We start from the raw sequence: 14,018 nt of genomic DNA on the forward strand, positions 1-14,018 counted from the left end.
ATGGGAAAGACACAGAAAGTAAAGCAGCATACACTAGAATCATTCAAGTGATGACGTCGTTTAAGCAGGTGTATAACCAATCTGCCGTTTGGGAGAAGGCAGGAAAGATTCAGAATGTAGGTATTCATGGGTGAGTCACTGACACCCTCAATAAGACGCCTAGGGCGCGAGAAGAAGCAAAACAGATGAAGCCCCAGGACCAAGTTCTCATTTGGGAAGATGGAGAAAAACTAGCAAAAGAAACTGAAAAGAGGCGGCGGCACCGCCGGGGCCCGAGTGGGCTTGTCGGTCGGTGGGTCTGTGCGGCGCGGGGCGGCTGCAGCGGGGGGCGCGGGGGCGGCGGGGGCGGCGGGGGGCGCGGGGGCGGCGGGGGCGGCGGGGGGCGCGGGGGGCGCGGGGGGCGCGAGGGGCGCGAGGGGCGCGGGGGGCGCGGGGGTGGCGGGGGGCGCGGGGGCGGCGGGGGCGCGGGGGGCGCGGAGGGCGCGGGAAGAATGTTCTTGGAGGCGTGCGCTGGGATACCAGCCAAGAGGACCTAAAGGATCATTTTACCAAATTTGGGGAGGTCGTTGACTGTCCCATAAAATCGGACCCACACACTGGCCGGCCAAGAGGGGTTGGGTTTATCGTCTTCAAAGATGCGGCCAGTGTGGAGAAGGTCCTAGAGCAGAAGGAACACAGGCTGCCTGGCCGCGTCGCTGACCCCAAGAAGGCCATGGCCATGGAAAAGGACCCGGTAAAGAAAATCGTTTGTAGGGGGTCTGAATCCCGGAGCCACTGAGGAGAAGGTCAGAGAATACTTCGGCGAGTTTGGGGAGATCGAGGCCATTGAGCTTCCAAAGGATCCAAAGTCGAATAAAAGACGAGGTTTTGTCTCCGTCGCCTTTAAAGAAGAAGGACCTGTGAAGAAGGTTCTGGAGAAAAGGTCCCGTACCATCAGCGGAAGCAAGTGTGCAATCCAGGGGGCCCACGCGGAGGGCTGTGCGCAGCCTCGGGCGGCTCTGGGGGCCGTGGGAACCGCAGCCCAGGACCCGGCGGCGGCGCTGGGGCGCGGCGGAGGCCAGAGTCCAGGCACCGGGAACCAGGGCGACGGCCACCCGCGGGGCCGCGGCCCGGCTACAAGCGCAGTCGGGGTAGTCCGCACGGCGGGAGAGCAGCCCCGCGGCCACCGCGACGCCTACAAGCCATACTGAGGCTTCTTCATGCAGCAGGACGCCCGACGGCCGTCGGGACGCTTTGGTTGGGTATCGAGCGAACACAGTTCGGTACCAAATCCGACTTGGCGTACTTCCTGTGGCCTGGCCCATGTGCATCTATCCCATGGGCATCTTATTTAAATCTCCCCCCTGGAAATCAACCTCCTGCTATTTCCAGAGCTCTAGTTTGTAGGCAGCGTGTGGGGTCTCTGAGGCCAGAGCGGCATCATGGGCTCATTTTATTCCCGGGTTCCCAGAGCCAGATTGGAGGGTCTGCTTCCTGCTGCCGCGCTGCAGCCTGCACCTGTGGACCCTGGTTGTAAAGAGTAAACTGTATTCTAGAAAACCAGTGTCACCTTTTTTTTCACCTTTTAGTTTTATATTATTTGTGTCATACATTTCCTGTTAATGGAAGTGTTAATTTTACTGTACTTTTTGGTACCTTTTGGGGATCTAATATATTGTAAGGTATTTTACGTGTCCTGATTTTGCCACGATCTGGATATTGAAGCTATCCAAGCTCTTGAAATAAAAATTTAACCCCCCCCCCCCAAAAAAAAACTGAAAAGACAGGAGTGAAAAAATAAATATAAACAGAAAGCGATATTCTGAAAGATAATGAAGAATGTGTTCTAAGTAGGAGAGGGCGATCACTTTGCCCAATGAAGCTGACAAGTCAAGTAAGGTAACACTAAGGATTAATCACTTAATATGGCAACATGGAGGTCATTGCTGATACTTATAAGGGATATTTTGATGGAAACATAGGATCAAAACACAATTATACAGAATTTTGGAAAGAACAAAGGAAGTAGAGTCACTGAGTGTTGACCAACTTTTCAAAGAAAGTTTTCTACAAAGAGCCATAGAGACAAGAACAGCATGACTAGAAAAAAAAAAGTGGATTCAAGAGGGTTTCTCTTTAAATAAGAGACTTATTTGTGTGCTAAGTGGAATAAATGAATGACTATTCTGTAGCCACAGGATCATTTACAATATTTGCCATAGGGCCTACTAGTATCCAATATTCTCTGGTATGCCAAAAATGCAGGAACATTCTGCAATCAATGGTCAAGTACCAAAGGTTTCATTTGCAAAACAACAGTAAAACAAACAACAAAGAGACCACCAACCTATGAATAATTTCAAACATTTGTATCTGTATTATCAACACAAGGATTAAAATAGTTCATTTTCAAATATTAAAGGCAATATATTTGTAGATTTCATGTCTGCCACAATTCTCTTTAGAGTTGAATGAAAAGATGCACTGTATTTTCTTTGGTCTTCCGGTGAATTTTTTATTATCTACATCAATAAATTGGGGAGAAAAAGAGATCAGTGGACAAGGAGAACAGAGATATGAATATCTGTTTATCTTTGGTTGCATAATGCTTTATTCTTCCAAGCAGCTGATCACTTCTCAACTTTTAGGCTGAGATCAAGTATAGTATTCTTCCAATTGATTTCTTAGTAATTAGCTTAAAATTTTGATATGAATTATCAGTAGAAATGTTTCTCTGAGAGCCCATACTCTGCTTCTTCTAGGAATAAGGGCAAGAAGCAAAAAGAGACATAGAACTACGTAATGCCAACCGTAACCCCACAATTACCAGTTACCAGATATCTGATATCTGTTCCTTGCTGTGCTTGGTGCTTTCCAAGCATTGTCTATTCTTTTCACAAAAGCCTCTGATGGCATATTATCACCTTCATACCAAAAATGAGGAAACTGATCCTTGGAGAAAATATATAACCTGACAAATGCCTCCTAATTTAGTAAGATAAGAGCTGGAGATTCAAATTCAGAACTGCTCAGTTCCAGAACATACCTCATTCCAACGTGCTGGGGTGTTTCTCTGCCACGAATTTTCTGCAGGTAGATTTAGCCTATCTACAATTCTAAAAGAGCTCTCTCCCTTCATGTTCTTTTCTACTATCCATAGTCCCCTAAAAACTATCCTACCATTATTGTAGATAACAAACAAATACACCAGCCCCTAAGAATAAGTATGTCCTTCTCATTCACTGCTGCCTTGAAGAATACAGACTAAAGGCAGCTCTGCCTCACACTTGACTCACACAAAACTGTGATGCCTAAAAAGAATATATAAATTAGTGTTCTTATTAGTATACGATGTACTTTTTGTTTAACTACTCTTAATTTATCTTCCTTACATAATTGCATTCTGAGAAAATGTAAATGTTAAACATTAACAAGCATCACATTGCTGTGACAATAAAAGACATTTTTTGATATTGGTGACAATGAGAGAAGTTTGGGAAGTGGGAAAAGGAAGGTCTGAGTGGAGTCTTTTATAGACATATAAAATTTAAATGACAGAGCCCTTTATAATCCTGCCAGAATGTAAATTCTTGAGTGTATGAAAGACTAAAAGCTTCGTCTGTATAAAACTGACAAAATAGATCAGATTTTAATTGGCAGTAGGGTGATAATGGAAAGGAGATATGGCTTAATTGGACTTCTCTCCATGAAAGGACAGAGCTTAGTAGTGTCATTTTAATTATTTCTAGCCATTAATCCTGCAATCATCTATTACTTTCTCCATATATTACAACAGGAAGCACTCCCTGCTGCAAATGCTATGATATTTAAAAAGCAAATGCCCAGTGAAAACAAAAAGACACAGACTAGATTCATTGCCTCAGCAACTGCTCTGGAGAACCATAAACTGACTTTTAAATCATGAATGGTCAGGATGGAGAATATGGCTACTTTAATTATTAACAATACACATTCTTGATTCAGGCATCTATTTAATCATCACTCAAAGCTGTTGCATTAATTAAGTAGCTAATGTGATGCTTAAGATGTTTCCCTTTAATATGAGCCTTTGATATTCCCACACTGCTGGATGAAACATATCACTGAAAACATACTACGATAATGGCCACTTGTAGCGACTGCTATAATTGACAGTTTTTCCCCAAATGTGAAGTACTATCAGAGAAAGACATCATCATGAGCCTTCTGTTAACTGCTTCATGTATAAGTCACAGTAATTACTTTATTTCCTTTTGCTTTTCCAAGGACCCACAGACTCAATAGGTTTATTATTCCAGTTGTTACTGCATGTAACTACATAAGCTGTGTAAGACCCCACACTTACTAGTCTAAGTAAGCAATCCACACTGTAGTACTGTAGTTCATGCATGCATCTCATCTGATTCCCATTTTACCCACCCATTTCCATTTCAATTTAGTTTACAAACATTTAAATTTATATGGTTAGCCATTCTTAAAGGTAAATTTATCCAATGAGTATTTTGCCTCCAGTCATAATTTCTAAGTATTATGCTACAAACTTAAAATCAATAAAGGTACTGTTAGAGCCTAACCCAGAAAAATGCCAAAAAGTATATTTTAGTGAGAGTTTAATGAAGCCTCAAAATTGTAATTCTATTAATTTTTCAAGTTCCCTCTCATTCCTTCTGTTCTTTTTGTAGGGATTTCCACATTCTAGCAAGTGTCTTAAATTAAAAAGTAGTATTTCCTGAGTTGCATGGAGTTGACTGATTTTCCCAAATGCTTCCCAGGCAAAAATGTATTCCACTATCTTCACACTGTAGCAGATTACCAAATGTAAATTGTTACTGGTCATTTGAAATCCTTTTAGGATTGCAGGGCACACTGCATTGAATTAAAAGCACATTGGCCAGGACCCATCTAAATAAAACTGTTCTCAAATATTGTTTTTTATGAACTATACTCTTAGGGGAAAATATTAGGATAAATATTTATTTTATTAACAAATTTCCAAGATGTTGGTATAATTACAAATTCAACCTAATTTCCTATATGTGTGGTCTTCTGGAATAAGAACAAATACCTGGACATGAACTTTACACACTGAAAATGCTTCCATGGAGGCAAAATTGAGTTATACACAAAAAATCAAGGGATGAAAATCAAGTCATTTTACAGAAATTTTCAACCTCAGGACTGAAGACAAGAGATTTCTGGCCATCCAAGCACAACCACAGAATTGAGTAATACTCAGGACTGTACATTCTGGAATCTACCCAAGGAGCTCAAAGTTTGAACCAGGACTTGTCAGGTACTCAGACTGAGATTATAAACTTCCCTCTGCAGCAATCTTTTCATTTCTGAAAGAGAATATAATCCTCTTTCTTTCGTAGGGCTGCTTTGAGGATTAAGTGGGATAAATGCACAGCACCTGCAAGTGTATAGCAATAATAAATTTTCAATAATGTTATAGAATTATAATTATTATTTATAAAATTTTCTTTTATTCCGAAAATTCAGTCAGCAAGCATTCTGACTACTGTGAACTAATATGTGAATGCTGATCTATACAAAATTCTTAGAATTTTTACCTCTGGAACTATTAACCCATGACATTATTATGCGTTTTTACATCCCAAAATTGGCTTATGAACTTGGAAATAAAAGAAATAAAGAATTTTCCTATCCTCTGTCTTCACTTCTACTTCTCAGATATAACCAACATATAGTTGACCCTTGAACAACACAGGTTTGAACTGCACAAGTCCACTCACATGTGAAATTTTTTTGACAAATACAGTACATGCAAAGGTATTTTCTCTTCTTTATGATTTTCTTAACAGTTTCTTTTCAAGGGAAGCCTGGGTGGCTCAGTAGTTGAGTGTCTGCCTTCGGCTCAAGGCATGATCCCAGAATCCTGGGATGGAATCCCACATCGGACTCCCCTCAGGGAGCTTGCTTCTCCCTCTGCCTATGTTTCTTTCTCTCTCTCTCCCTCCCTCTCTCTCTCTCTTTCTCTCTGTCTCTCATGGATAAATAAATACAATCTTCAAAAGAAACAAAAAATAAATAAAAAACATTCTTTCACTATCGTACTTTATTGTAAGAATACAGTATATAATACATGCAACATACAGAATATGTATTTATCTTATCAGGAAGGCTTCCAGTCAACAGCAGGCTATTAATAGTTTAGGTTTGGGGAAGTCAAAAGTTATACATGCATTTTTTTAATGCATAGGGGTTGGAACCCCTGACCCCCAGAGGCTATTCAAGGGTCAAGTATAATGAGAGTTTGGTGTATAGTTTTCCAAATAGTTTTCTGTGCTCTTCATCATTTTTAAGTACCTTTTCTAGGCCATAGTTTGTTCCACAAATAAGGGAACCTAAGGAAATAGTAAATTATATGCTTTGGGCATAATTTATAGTTTCATGGCTTTTCTAATCTGTAGTCATTTTTATTCTTCTCTTTACTGTAACATAAAGTAATCTAGCTAATCATGAGAAGAAGTTGACTACAAAAGGGGTATGGAGAAAGCTAAGAAATCTCAGACTGTATTATATATAAGATATATACATATATGTATCAGATATATATACATATTATATACATATTATAATATACATATTATATAAATGGATATATATATCTGATGTACATATCACATATTATATAAATGGATGCTCATTATAAAGTGAAAGCCAAACTATAAAAACCAAAAATGTTATATACAGATGATGAGCTTGTGAAAGGAACATAAGCTCACATTCACTCCAATGCACTTTATCAGACATTTAATAAACATTCAACGGTTCCATTAAAACCAGGACAATGAATAGGAAGAAAATGAGCATCAAGGAGCACCTACCCCTTGAAATGAAATTACCATCATTAACTTGACAATTAAAACATGAAATACTACAGCACAAAGCAGTGTGAAATAGATTATTGCATGGTCTGGAATATTCATCATAAGAGAGTAAACTGAGAGCTGGCTACTCGAATTTGTAGTCGCTTGTCTGATTTCAAATTTCTTCAGCAAAAGATACTGGATTGTGAGAATATTTCTTAAAAATCCAAGCTACAAGTGCTTAGAGAACAGAGGGCAACCTCAGAGACTCAAAAGGGAAAACATTACATTTGACGCTGAAGATTAAATGCACACCCTAACTCTATAAACCATATCCAAGTTTGCTTTTAGTGAAATGCAGTATCTGCGAACCATTTCAATTAGTTACATAACTTGTATTTGTTCTACAGAAAGGAAATGAGTCTCTTTGATCATCTATTTTTCATTCTCTCCCTTTAAGGCTAAGTACAAATGTGTGATGTTACAAACCCCAGAACTCCATGGCTCTAAATTAACTAAGGAAGAGAAATACTGAAAAGGTACAGCAGCATTTCTTAGAGTAAAAAATATTTTTAAGAACTGGATTCACAGAGAATGTCATGAATTATGACAGTTAAAACAAATGATGGAAAAGCATTTCTCAATGTCAGCAAGTCCTTCTTGGGGGTTTTTGATAAATGGGTTCAACTAAACAGTTTTAAAGTATTATAAAACAGGGAACTATATCTAATCTCTTCTAAAATCTCTCTTTATGTTATGTACAAGGCTGATGCCCAAACTCTGAGAGTCAGTGGAATAACCACAAACAATTTTAAATCTATTAGCTCCAAAAGAGCAAGTGATCCCCACAAGGTCTTATGCAGTCAGGTTTAAAAAAAAAAAAAAAGGCAAACTGATCATCCCTCAACATGCATTGTCTTTCAGCCCACTGGTATTGTATAATTAATTTAGACATTGCTGCATTTAATGAAATAAGTGATTTATTAGTAGTTGATAAGATCAAGGGCAAAATATTTCACAATGTTTTGTTAGTAAAAAGCAACCAAGAAGAAAAACATTTACTGGCTATTAAGGATAATCTAAATAAAACAAGGAACAGTAACTTTCAAAGCATAGAATTTGCTTAGAGGTCAAGTTCTTTCCTGTACTATATCCTCCCTGCCTCTTACCTTGGGCTGGCCCCAGCAGGCCAGCTGATCCTCCCACTGACCTACTGTTTGCCTCTAGGGGGCTGTTCCCATGATATGAAAGTAGTTGCTTCTTTCTCCACTTCTTTTTGTGGGGTCTGTTTTTTAAGCTCAAAGTGCCATCTCCATCAGGAGGCCACTCAAATCTCCATCTTGCCTCCCAGCCCTGAGCATAAAAGCTGACTTAATATCTTCTCTATGAATTCACAACACTTTGCTCGTGGTGATCTTCAGGCATACCAAGGATTTCCCTTGTACAAAGACCTGCAATAAAATATTTTGATATTTCCAAATGGAAGCAAGAAAGTCTGGTCATGTCACTGTCACCATTTATCTGCTTTGAGTTGTGCAAGATTTGAGTCAAGATAAGTTATGGATTGGACAGGTGGTGAGAGAGGAAGACAAAAACATTTCTTTGTTTAAGATTTATTTATGAGACACACACACACACACACACACACACACACACAGAGAGAGAGAGAGAGAGAGAGGCAGAGACAGAGGCAGAAGCAGGCTCCATGCAGGGAGCCCGATGTGGGATTCGATCCCGGGTCTCCAGGATCAGGTCCTGGGCTAAAAGCGGTGCTAAACCGCTGGGCCACTCAGGCGCCCTATTTGTGCTTCTTCTTCTTTTTTTTTTTTTAAGTTAGAACAAACATGTCTTGGGGGAGCAAGATGGCGGAAGAGCAGGGTCCCCAAATCACCTGTCTCCACCAAATTACCTAGAAAACCTTCAAATTATCCTGAAAATCTATCAATTCGGCCTGAGATTTAAAGAGAGACCAGCTGGAATGCAACAGTGAGAAGAGTTCGCGCTTCCATCAAGGTAGGAAGACGGGGAAAAAGAAACAAAGAAACAAAGGCCTCCAAGGGGGAGGGGCCCGCGAGGAGCCGGGCTGAGGCCGGGGCGAGTGTCCCCAGGACAGGAGAGTCCCGTCCCGGAGGAGCAGGAGCTGCACCGACCTTCCCGGGGGAAAGGGGCTCGCAGGGAGGTGGAGCAGGACCCAGGAGGGCGGGGATGCCCTCGGGCTCCCCGGGACACTAACAGGCACCTGCGCCCCGGGAGAGTGCGCCGAGCTCCCTAAGGGCTGCAGCGCGCACGGCGGGACCCGGCGGGACCCGGAGCAGCTCGAGGGGCTCGGGCGGCGGCTCCGCGGAGGGGGCTGCGGGGCGGGAGCAGCTCGAGGGGGCGCGGGCAGAGGAAGAGGCTCCGTGCGGAGGGGGCTGCGCGGTTCCAGGAGCAGCTCGGAGGGGCTTGGGCGGCGGCTCCGCGGAGGGGGCTGCGCGGCCCGAGAGCGCGAATCCACCAGCGCAGGCCCCGAGCACAGGGCGCCGGGACACAGCCCAGGATCCGGCCTCCCCCAGGACAGGCAGAGGCCGGGAGGGCCCAGGACAGCGAGGACGCTCCTGCCCCAGCTGAGCAGATCAGCGGCCCCGCCCGGAGCCTCCAGGCCCTGCAGATGGAGAGCTCTGTAGTTACTGTGGGGGCTGAATCCAGGTTTCCAGAGCTGACCCGCCACTGGGACTGTTCCTCCTGCGGCCTCACGGGGCAAACAACCCCCACTGAGCCCTGCACCAGGCAGGGGCAGAACAGCTCCCCCAACTGCTAACACCTGAAAATCAGCACAACAGGCCCCTCCCCCAGAAGACCAGCTGGATGGACAAGTTCCAGGGGAAGCCAAGGGACTTAAAGTACACAGAATCAGAAGATACTCCCCCGTGGTTCTTTTTTTTTTTTTTTTTTTTTTTTTTGCTTTTTGATTTGTTTCCTTCCCCCACCCCCTTTTTTCTCTTTTCTTTTTCTTTCTCTTTTTCTTCCTTTTTTTTTTTCGTTTTTTTCTTCCCTTTTTTTTCTCTTTCTCTTTTCTTTCCTTCTTTCTCTCCTCTCTTTTTCTCTTTTTCCCAATACAACTTGCTTTTGGCCACTCTGCACTGAGCAAAATGACTAGAAGGAAAACCTCACCTCAAAAGAAAGAATCAGAAACAGTCCTCTCTCGCACAGAGTTACAAAATCTGGATTACAATTCAATGTCAGAAAGCCAATTCAGAAGCACTATTATACAGCTACTGGTGGCTCTAGAAAAAAGTATAAAGGACTCAAGAGACTTCATGACTGCAGAATTTAGAGCTAATCAGGCAGAAATTAAAAATCAATTGAATGAGATGCAATCCAGACTAGAAGTCCTAACGACGAGGGTTAACGAGGTGCAAGAACGAGTGAGTGACATAGAAGACAAGTTGATAGCAAAGAGGGAAACTGAGGAAAAAAGAGACAAACAATTAAAAGACCATGAAGATAGATTAAGGGAAATAAACGACAGCCCGAGGAAGAAAAACCTACGTTTAATTGGGGTTCCCGAGGGCGCCGAAAGGGCCAGAGGGCCAGAATATGTATTTGAACAAATTCTAGCTGAAAACTTTCCTAATCTGGGAAGGGAAACAGGCATTCAGATGCAGGAAATAGAGAGATCCCCCCCTAAAATCAATAAAAACCGTTCAACACCTCGACATTTAATAGTGAAGCTTGCAAATTCCAAAGATAAAGAGAAGATCCTTAAAGCAGCAAGAGACAAGAAATCCCTGACTTTTATGGGGAGGAGTATTAGGGTAACAGCAGACCTCTCCACAGAGACCTGGCAGGCCAGAAAGGGCTGGCAGGATATATTCAGGGTCCTAAATGAGAAGAACATGCAACCAAGAATACTTTATCCAGCAAGGCTCTCATTCACAATGGAAGGAGAGATAAAGAGCTTCCAAGACAGGCAGCAACTAAAAGAATATGTGACCTCCAAACCAGCTCTGCAAGAAATTTTAAGGGAGACTCTTAAAATTCCCCTTTAAGAAGAAGTTCAGTGGAACAGTCCACAAAAACAAGGACTGAATAGATATCATGATGACACTAAACTCATATCTCTCAATAGTAACTCTGAATGTGAACGGGCTTAATGACCCCATCAAAAGGCGCAGGGTTTCAGACTGGATAAAAAGCAGGACCCATCTATTTGCTGTCTACAAGAGACTCATTTTAGACAGAAGGACACCTACAGCCTGAAAATAAAAGGTTGGAGAACCATTTACCATTCGAATGGTCCTCAAAAGAAAGCAGGGGTAGCCATCCTTACATCAGATAAACTAAAATTTACCCCAAAGACTGTAGTGAGAGATGAAGAGGGACACTATATCATACTTAAAGGATCTATCGAACAAGAGGACTTAACAATCCTCAATATATATGCCCCGAATGTGGTAGCTGCCAAATATATAAATCAATTATTAACCAAAGTGAAGAAATACTTAGATAATAGTACACTTATACTTGGTGACTTCAATCTAGCTCTTTCTATACTCGATAGGTCTTCTAAGCACAACATCTCCAAAAAACGAGAGCTTTAAATGATACACTGGACCAGATGGATTTCACAGATATCTACAGAACTTTACATCCAAACTCAACTGAATACACATTTTTCTCAAGCGCACATGGAACTTTCTCCAGAGTAGACCACATATTGGGTCACAAATCGGGTCTGAACCAATACCAAAAGATTGGGATTGTCCCCTGCATATTCTCAGACCATAATGCCTTGAAATTAGAACTCAATCACAACAAGAAGTTTGGAAGGACCTCAAACACGTGGAGGTTAAGGACCATCCTGCTAAAAGATGAAAGGGTCAACCAGGAAATTAAGGAAGAATTAAAAAGATTCATGGAAACTAATGAGAATGAAGATACAACCGTTCAAAATCTTTGGGATGCAGCAAAAGCAGTCCTAAGGGGGAAATACATCGCAATACAAGCATCCATTCAAAAACTGGAAAGAACTCAAATACAAAAGCTAACCTTACACATAAAGGAGCTAGAGAAAAAACAGCAAATAGATCCTACACCCAAGAGAAGAAGGGAGTTAATAAAGATTCGAGCAGAACTCAACGAAATCGAGACCAGAAGAACTGTGGAACAGATCAACAGAACCAGGAGTTGGTTCTTTGAAAGAATTAATAAGATAGATAAACCATTAGCCAGCCTTATTAAAAAGAAGAGAGAGAAGACTCAAATTAATAAAATCATGAATGAGAAAGGAGAGATCACTACCAACACCAAGGAAATACAAACGATTTTAAAAACATATTATGAACAGCTATACGCCAATAAATTAGGCAATCTAGAAGAAATGGACGCATTCCTAGAAAGCCACAAACTACCAAAACTGGAACAGGAAGAAATAGAAAACCTGAACAGGCCAATAACCAGGGAGGAAATTGAAGCAGTCATCAAAAACCTCCCAAGACACAAGAGTCCAGGGCCAGATGGCTTCCCAGGGGAATTTTATCAAACGTTTAAAGAAGAAACCATACCTATTCTCCTAAAGCTGTTTGGAAAGATAGAAAGAGATGGAGTACTTCCAAATTCGTTCTATGAAGCCAGCATCACCTTAATTCCAAAGCCAGACAAAGACCCCACCAAAAAGGAGAATTACAGACCAATATCCCTGATGAACATGGATGCAAAAATTCTCAACAAGATACTGGCCAATAGGATCCAACAGTACATTAAGAAAATTATTCACCATGACCAAGTAGGATTTATCCCTGGGACACAAGGCTGGTTCAACACCCGTAAAACAATCAATGTGATTCATCATATCAGCAAGAGAAAAACCAAGAACCATATGATCCTCTCATTGGATGCAGAAAAAGCATTTGACAAAATACAGCATCCATTCCTGATCAAAACTCTTCAGAGTGTAGGGATAGAGGGAACATTCCTCGACATCTTAAAAGCCATCTATGAAAAGCCCACAGCAAATATCATTCTCAATGGGGAAGCACTGGGAGCCTTTCCCCTAAGATCAGGAACAAGACAGGGATGTCCACTCTCACCACTGCTATTCAACATAGTACTGGAAGTCCTAGCCTCAGCAATCAGACAACAAAAAGACATTAAAGGCATTCAAATTGGCAAAGAAGAAGTCAAACTCTCCCTCTTCACCGATGACATGATACTCTACATAGAAAACCCAAAAGTCTCCACCCCAAGATTGCTAGAACTCATACAGCAATTCGGTAGCGTGGCAGGATACAAAATCAATGCCCAGAAGTCAGTGGCATTTCTATACACTAACAATGAGACTGAAGAAAGAGAAATTAAGGAGTCAATCCCATTTACAATTGCACCCAAAAGCATAAGATACCTAGGAATAAAACTAACCAAAGATGTAAAGGATCTATACCCTCAAAACTATAGAACACTTCTGAAAGAAATTAAGGAAGACACAAAGAGATGGAAAAATATTCCATGCTCATGGATTGGCAGAATTAATATTGTGAAAATGTCAATGTTACCCAGGGCAATATACACGTTTAATGCAATCCCTATCAAAATACCATGGACTTTCTTCAGAGAGGTAGAACAAATTATTTTAAGATTTGTGTGGAATCAGAAAAGACCCCGAATAGCCAGGGGAATTTTAAAAAAGAAAACCATATCTGGGGGCATCACAATGCCAGATTTCAGGTTGTACTACAAAGCTGTGGTCATCAAGACAGTGTGGTACTGGCACAAAAACAGACACCTAGATCAGTGGAACAGAATAGAGAATCCAGAAGTGGACCCTGAACTTTATGGGCAACTAATATTCGATAAAGGAGGAAAGACTATCCATTGGAAGAAAGACAGTCTCTTCAATAAATGGTGCTGGGAAAATTGGGCATCCACATGCAGAAGAATGAAACTAGACCACTCTCTTTCACCATACACAAAGATAAACTCAAAATGGATGAAAGATCTAAATGTGAGACAAGATTCCATCAAAATCCTAGAGAAGAACACAGGCAACACCCTTTTTGAACTCGGCCATAGTAACTTCTTGCAAGATACATCCACGAAGGCAAAAGAAACAAAAGCAAAAGTGAACTATTGGGACTTCATCAAGATAAGAAGCTTTTGCACAGCAAAGGATACAGTCAACAAAACTAAAAGACAACCTACAGAATGGGAGAAGATATTTGCAAATGACAT

The 14,018-nt window shown here is 41.5% G+C and overlaps 1 pseudogene; it reads left to right on the forward strand.

The window, feature by feature from the left end:
- Positions 1-449: 449 nt before the first annotated feature.
- Positions 450-1,517, forward strand: LOC140642003 (heterogeneous nuclear ribonucleoprotein A/B pseudogene; annotated as a pseudogene).
- The last annotated feature ends 12,501 nt before the right edge of the window (positions 1,518-14,018 follow it).

This window comes from Canis lupus, chromosome 10 (genome assembly GCF_048164855.1).
Source record: "Canis lupus baileyi chromosome 10, mCanLup2.hap1, whole genome shotgun sequence".
In the NCBI taxonomy this organism is placed as follows: Eukaryota; Metazoa; Chordata; class Mammalia; order Carnivora; family Canidae; genus Canis; species Canis lupus.